The sequence below is a fragment of the Anomaloglossus baeobatrachus genome, chromosome 9 (genome assembly GCF_048569485.1).
Source record: "Anomaloglossus baeobatrachus isolate aAnoBae1 chromosome 9, aAnoBae1.hap1, whole genome shotgun sequence".
Lineage (NCBI taxonomy): Eukaryota > Metazoa > Chordata > Amphibia > Anura > Aromobatidae > Anomaloglossus > Anomaloglossus baeobatrachus.
Genome location: NC_134361.1, coordinates 227,926,219 through 227,933,598, shown reverse-complemented (window position 1 = coordinate 227,933,598; position 7,380 = coordinate 227,926,219).

Sequence of the window (7,380 nt, the reverse complement as noted above, 5' to 3'; positions counted from 1 at the left end):
TGCTAAATCTGCAGGGGGTTGAATACTACTTGTAGGCACTGTATCTATATATATAATTGCCTTATTCTGTCTGTCTGTCTGTCTGTCATGCTCCAAAATTGTGTCCTTACGGTGACACAAAGCTGATTCGCCATGGCCCCGCCCCCCACACGGATTGGCCGCTCGCCCAGGCTGCGCCCCCACACGGATTGGCCAGCCGCTCGCCCAGGCTCCGCCCCCCCCACAGATTGGCCTCTTGCCCCGGCACCCTGCAGGCATTGGCAATTCGGCCACGCCACGCCCCCCTCACGCAATGCACGCTAGCTCTGGCCCCGCCCCCTCCCTCCCCCCACGCATTCCCCGAACTGACACGGCTGTCACGGAGGTGAGTACTGTACTCCCCCTCCCCCCCCCCCGGCCCCCGCTCGCACGGGAGTGGTGTGGATACGTTGGTAACCATGCTCGCATGGTTACAAGCGCATCAAGGTCCTGCTGCGGCGGAAGATTCACACGCACACACATCAGATCACACTCACTCTCACACACGCCTCACACACACCTCACATCGCATCCACACACTCACAGCATCCGGCGATATCGCTTGCTTCTCGGCCTCGATACTGTGCTGTTGTGACCTTCCAGGACCTGACGGAGGATCACATGGCCAGAGGCATGTGGTATCTCCGGATGTTGTGAGTGTGAGCGCGTATGTGCGATATCGTCAGTGTCTGTGTGTGTGAGTGGATGCGATCGGGTGTGTGTGAGTGGATGCGATCGGGTGTGTGTGAGTGGATGCGATCGGGTGTGTGTGAGTGGATGCGATCGGGTGTGTGAGTGTCGGCAGAGGAGCACGGCGTGCTGGAGGAGGCTGGGAGCAGAGAGGCTGATCATGGGGAAGGCTGGTAGGGGGAGGCTGATGCTGGGGGAGACTGGGAGGGGAAGGCTGATGCTGAAGGAGGCTGGGAGGAGAGAGGCTGATCCTGGGGAAGGCTGGGAAGGGGAGGCTGATGCTGAGGGAGGCTGGAAGGAGAGAGGCTGATGCTGGGGGAGGCTGAAAGGAGAGAGGCTGAGGCTGGGAGGAGAGAGGCTGATGCTGGGGAAGGCTGATGCTGAGGGAGGCTGGGAGGGGAAAGCTGATGCTGGGGAAGGCTGGGAGGACGGAGGCTGGGAGGAGAGAGGCTGATCCTGGGGAAGGCTGGGAGAGGGAGGCTGATGCTGGGGGAGGCTGGAAGGAGAGAGGCTGATGCTGGGGGAGGCTGGAAGAAGAGAGGCTGATGCTGGGGGAGGCTGATGCTGGGGGAGGCTGGGAGGAGAGAGGCTGATGCTGGGGACAGAGAGGAGAGGCTGATGCTGGGAGGAGAGAGGCTGATGCTGGGATGAGAGAGGCTGATGCTGGGAGGAGAGAGGCTGATGCTGGGGGAGGCTGGGAGGGGGAGGCTGATGCTGGGGGAGGCTGGGACGAGGGAGGCTGATGCTGGTGGAGGCTGATGCTTGGGGAGGCTGATGCTGCGGGAGGCTGGAAGGAGAGAGGCTGATGCTGGTGGAGGCTGATGCTGGGGGAGACTGGGAGGGGAAGGCTGATGCTGAGGGAGGCTGGGAGGGGGAGGCTGGGAGGAAGGAGGCTGGGAGGAGAGAGGCTGATCCTGGGGAAGGCTGGGAACGGGAGGTGTGAGGCAAATCCCGGGATATGAAGATGAATTATGACTCCAGTCATAATCCCTCATCACTCCCTGGCAGTGCCCCCTCCCTTCTTGTTCTCAGTGTTCCACTTACACCTCCATGGCCATGTCCTGTGATATGGAAATTAGGTGGCTTGGGGACAATGGACACAGGATGACTCCCTGCCGTGACCCTGTAGTGGGGGCTGCTAGCTAATTAGCAAGGCTATGGAACTAGCCAGACAGAACGACTCCAGTAAAAAATGGTTCATATCTCGCAAGCCATATTTCCGATAAATATGGCAACCATAAAAATGGTGTCTCCGCATGCGGACGATGCCGGCACACCCTTTTTATGGGAGCAGGACATTGGGAAATGCCCCAGGCGTGATATCAGCCAATGGGGAACTGGCAGACAGGTCATGAGTCCCCTCGTTCTGTGGCTAAATTCATAACTATCACAATGAGAGCATTGGCGTCCGCCTACGACGCTCCCAGGCAAAGTTATGGCCCATATTCCATGTTGTGGATTGTCCATAACTCCAGCCAGGGGTGGAGCAGTGCTCCCTCTGAGGTCACTAAGGTAGGAGGGGACCTGGATTTGCCCAGGTTGATAACCCTACTTCGGCCATTTTCCAGTGTTCTTTTCGCTGGGGGCACGTGTAGGAAACATCTGTGGGAAGGATCCTAGAAACCTGGGTACAGCGCCCCCCTGTGGCCAGACGCAACAAGGTAACTGCTGGGACTGTGTATGCCTGTTTGTAACCCATGCTTTGATTGTAACTGTACTCTGACATATGTATATTCTGTAGATTCCCTATTGTATATATTGTAGTTTCTAGTGTGCTTTAGGCTGATTAAATTATATAATTAATCTTGGGCTGTTCTGTTATCTCGGTCTTGAATCCCACGTCTGTGTGTTCGGCTAATAGTTACCGTAAATCGGTTGGTGGCAGCGAATTGTGCCAAGGATTATTGTGGGGAGGCCAGTGAGATTCGGGGAGATTTTATATATTCCGCCCGCGGAGGTCGGGGGAATATATACCTTACTCTCACCGGGGACCCTTCAATAATCGGCATAAGTAGTATAGCGGCCTCCTTGCTTATTGTCGGGCAATTCCATAATTGGCCTGACTATAAGAGGGGCGCTAGAGAGCGCGTCACGTGCTCTGTCTGTCGGTCGGGAGGTATAAAGGAGGGGTGACCCCCACTTGTTACCCCCCGATTGTGACGTACTGGTAGCCAGCGCGGGGGATTTCTGAGTGACCCCCTCGGTGGTTTGTGACATATTGGTGGCAAGCGGTGGGATCGAGATAATAGTGTGTGTGAGTGTGAGACCCATACTCCCAGACACTAAAGACTGCCTGCAGCAGCTGTGGCTGCTGGGGTCTTCAGACTAGCTCAACACTAGAGTGTCAGAGTGCAGATACTGTAAGGTGTGTGGAGGCATCAGGTGTCAGTTCCGTGTCAGTGACCAAAAGTCTGCAAGAATGGCTGATGGCACCAGGAGCAGAGCTATGCAACTGGCCAATGCTAAGGCAGGAGCCGAAGAGAGGGAGGACGGTGCTGTGGACAGCAATGAGGAGGTTGCCCACGAGTCCTCCAGGAGCTCGACGCCAGAAAACCGTTCTGCCGAGGACATTGCACAACCTGGCAATTATGGACAAGATGAGGAGCAGCTCACCCAAGGTTCCTCAACGAGCCAGATGCCAGCCCTCCGCTCTGAAAGGGACAGTGAATCGCCTAGCTCTGCAGCGTGCCGCAGATCACCACGTGCCATTCCACCGAGCCTGGGAGGCTCGGATAGCCTTCTTCAAATGGCTATGGCCCTTCTCCAGGCTGGAGACCAGAAGGGCTACAAGGAACTCCTGGCAGAGCGCAGGGCAGAGCGGCAGGCAGCGCGTGACGCTGAGGCTGCGGAGCGGCACGCAGAGCGTGAGGCTGCGGAGCGAGAGCGGCAGGCAGCGCGTGAAGAGCGAGAGCGAGAGCGACAGGCAGACCGTGACTACCAGCTGCAGCTAGCTCAGCTCCGGCCCTCATCAGCCACACGTGACCTTCGAGACACCAAACTCCCAAAGGTCCGTGTTGAGGACTTCCCAGTGCTGGAGAAGGATGGAGACTTGGACTCTTTCTTGACTGCTTTTGAACGGACTTGCCTGCAGCACCATCTGGACAAGGACCAGTGGGCCAAATACCTGACCCCCCGTTTAAGGGGTAAGGCCCTGGATATCCTTGGGGACTTGCCTGCTGAGGCAGATCAGGGCTACGACACCATCAAGCGGGCCCTGATCCAACAGTACAACCTCACTCCAGAGTCCTACCGCAAGAAGTTCCGGACCCTGCAGAAGGGACCAAAGGACTCCTGGGCTGACCACCGGCGGGCACTTGCCCGAGCTGCCGACCACTGGACCCAAGGCCTGCAGCTTTCCACCGGACCGGAGATCCTGGACTTGTTCATCACGGAGCAACTCTTGTGGAACTGCCCTGAGGATCTCCGCCAGTTCATCCGAGACCAGAAGCCAAAGGGGTCCACGGCTACAGCTGCCCTGGCCGACGACTACACCAACAATCGGGCTCCTGAGGCCAGGAGAGCAGCCACCAGCAGCACCTGGAGAGGGGGTAAGATGAACTCTGCGACTGCCCCACCTGCCCCTAGACTGCAGGGGGTGTCCCCCTCAACTCCCCTCTCCAGGCCCGTGGCAGAGCCAAGACGGTGCCACCAGTGCAACCTACCTGGACACTTCAAGGCCATGTGCCCTCAGCGTCCCAAGGCCCCGGCTCCGTCCCCGTCCCAAGGGCCGCCCAAGGTGTATTGTGTGGGTGGGGGTGGTGGTAGGTCCCTGGACAGCTTCCAACCTGTCACCGTCGGCCGGTCTGTGACCATAGGACTGCGAGACAGCGCCTCGGAGGTGACTCTGGTGCGGCCTGAGATGGTGTCCCCCCAAGACTTGATCCCTGGAAAAACCCTAGCTGTCTCCGGGATTGGAGGCACTGACCCGGCGCTGCCTGTTGCTGACATTTATGTGGACTGGGGCGCAGGGCGAGGGGTGAGGGAGGTGGGGGTAACTGATCGGATCCCTGCAAACGTGCTACTTGGGACAGATTTGGGGCAGATAACCTCCCAGTTTGGGCCCCAACCAAGGGCTGAACCTTCAGCCAGTACTGACATGCCTCCGGACAATGTTAATGTGTTATCTATGAATGATGTAAGGGAGGAGGGAGTGAACTCTGATATTTCTGCTTGCACAGACACCATAGACACACACACAGCTGCAGCTGTGACAGGGGAGGGGGTCAGAGAAAGGTGTGACAATGCCTCTACAAGTAATCAGCCTGTGAGCTGGGATCTGTTGCCCTCTGAAGGGATAAGCAGAGAGCAGGGTGCTGCAGGGGGAGGACCAGTGTGTGGGGTGGGGGCTACCACAGCAAATGTGGGGTCCCCAGAGATTTCACAGCGGGGTTCTGTTGCTGCAGGAGGGGAACAGGCAGGTGAGATTGGGGCCGGTCCAGGAGCGGAAGTGCTCCCAGGTAAGATCTCGGTGCATGGTTCCCCCACAACCGGGGTGTCAGGAAGCCAGGTAGGTCTGCCTGAACCGGCGACTTGGTCAGGAACGGAGGAGGAGCAGGCACGACCCACGGTCGCAGCGGCTGTGGCCGCTGTCACCCGCAGTGGGAGTGCTGGAAGCCAAGGGGCCTCCCGGAGGTCCGATAGCTCTTCCCCTTCTGACCAAGTGGCAGCCGAGTCAGGTGGAGGCCAGGACACAGGTCCCGGGGTACTGACTGAAGATGTGACAGTCTCGTCGATTCTGGCCACATCTAGTCAGGGGTTTCAGGCAGCGTTAGAGGCTGACGACAGCCTGAAAGCTCTTAAGGAGCAGGCGGCACAGCCTCCCTCGGACTCGGACCCGGAGCGAGTGGTCTGGGACCAAGGACGGCTGTACCGGGCCACGGTCCAGCAGGGTTCACCGGAGGCGTGGCCCAGGGACCGACAGTTAGTGGTACCCTATCCGTTCCGGACGGAGTTGTTGCGGATCGCACATGAGATTCCGATGGCCGGACACCTAGGGATCGCTAAGACCAAGGCCAGGTTAAACCAGCATTTCTACTGGCCAAAAATGGGGGCCGATGTGGCTGCCTACTGCCGTTCGTGTGAAACCTGTCAGAGAGTGGGGAAGGCGGGGCCACACCCCAAAGCCCCACTGGTATCTCTGCCAATCATCGATGAGCCTTTCAGGAGGGTGGCTGTGGATCTGGTCGGCCCGCTGGCCATCCCCAGCAGCTCCGGGAAACGCTTCATACTGACGGTAGTGGACTATGCCACCCGGTACCCAGAAGCAGTGGCCTTGTCGTCCATTCGGGCTGACAAGGTGGCCACCGCATTGCTGGAGATTTTCTCCCGAGTGGGTTTTCCCCAGGAAATGCTCACTGACCGGGGGACCCAATTCATGTCCCAGCTGATGGAGGCCCTCTGTAAGCAAGTCCAGGTGCGACATCTGGTGGCCAGCCCGTACCATCCACAGACTAATGGCCTGTGCGAGCGGTTCAATGGCACCTTAAAGCAGATGCTTAAGATGTTGGTCGACTCCCATGGGCGTGACTGGGAGCGGTATCTCCCACACCTGTTATTTGCTTACCGGGAGGTTCCACAGGCCTCAACAGGATTCTCACCGTTTGAGCTCCTGTACGGGCGACGTGTGCGGGGCCCCCTGGCTCTGGTGAAAGAGGCTTGGGAAGGGGATTTGGCCACCCCTGGAGTGTCGGTTATCGAGTATGTCATGCGCTTCCGGGACAAAATGCAGGCCTTGACGCAACTGGTACACGACAATATGGCTCAAGCCCAGGCCGATCAGAAGCGTTGGTACGACCAGAACGCTTGTGAGAGGACCTACCAAGTGGGTCAAGAGGTGTGGGTACTGGTCCCCGTACCACAGGACAAGCTTCAGGCAGCCTGGGAAGGCCCATACCTCGTGTACCAGCAGCTCAACCCTGTGACGTACCTGGTCACCCTGGACCCTGCCCGTGGAAGGCGGAAGCCCTTCCATGTGAACATGATGAAGGCACATCATGAGCGGGAGGCATGTGCGCTCCCCGTGTGCAACCTGCCCGAGGAGGGAGAAGCGGAAACCCTCTTGGATATGCTAGCCCAGGTTAGGGCAGGCGGATCCATTGAGGATGTGGAGGTTGGCCACCAGCTCTTGGAGGACCAACGGTCCCAGCTGTGGGCCACCCTACACCCCTTCCGGGGGTTGTTTACCAACCAGCCCGGAAGGACTGACTTGGCTGTCCATCACGTGGACACTGGGGATCATCCCCCGATCCGGCGTTCAGCATATCGGGTCTCCCTGGAGGTGCAGCAACACATGCGCCAGGAGATTGACGAGATGCTGAAGCTGGGGGTGATCCAGGCATCCAACAGCGCTTGGGCCTCGCCTGTAGTCCTCGTCCCTAAGAAGGACCGAACCACTCGGTTCTGCGTGGACTACAGGGGGCTCAATGCGGTCACGGTCGCCGATGCGTACCCAATGCCACGCATCGATGACCTGCTCGATCAGTTGGCCGGGGCTCAGTACCTGACCATCATGGATCTGAGCCGGGGATATTGGCAGATCCCCCTGACTCGCAAGGCCAGGGAACGCTCTGCCTTTATTACCCCATTTGGACTGTACGAGTCCACGGTGATGCCATTCGGGATGAGGAATGCCCCTGCCACTTTCCAGCGGATGGTCAACACCCTGCTCAAGGG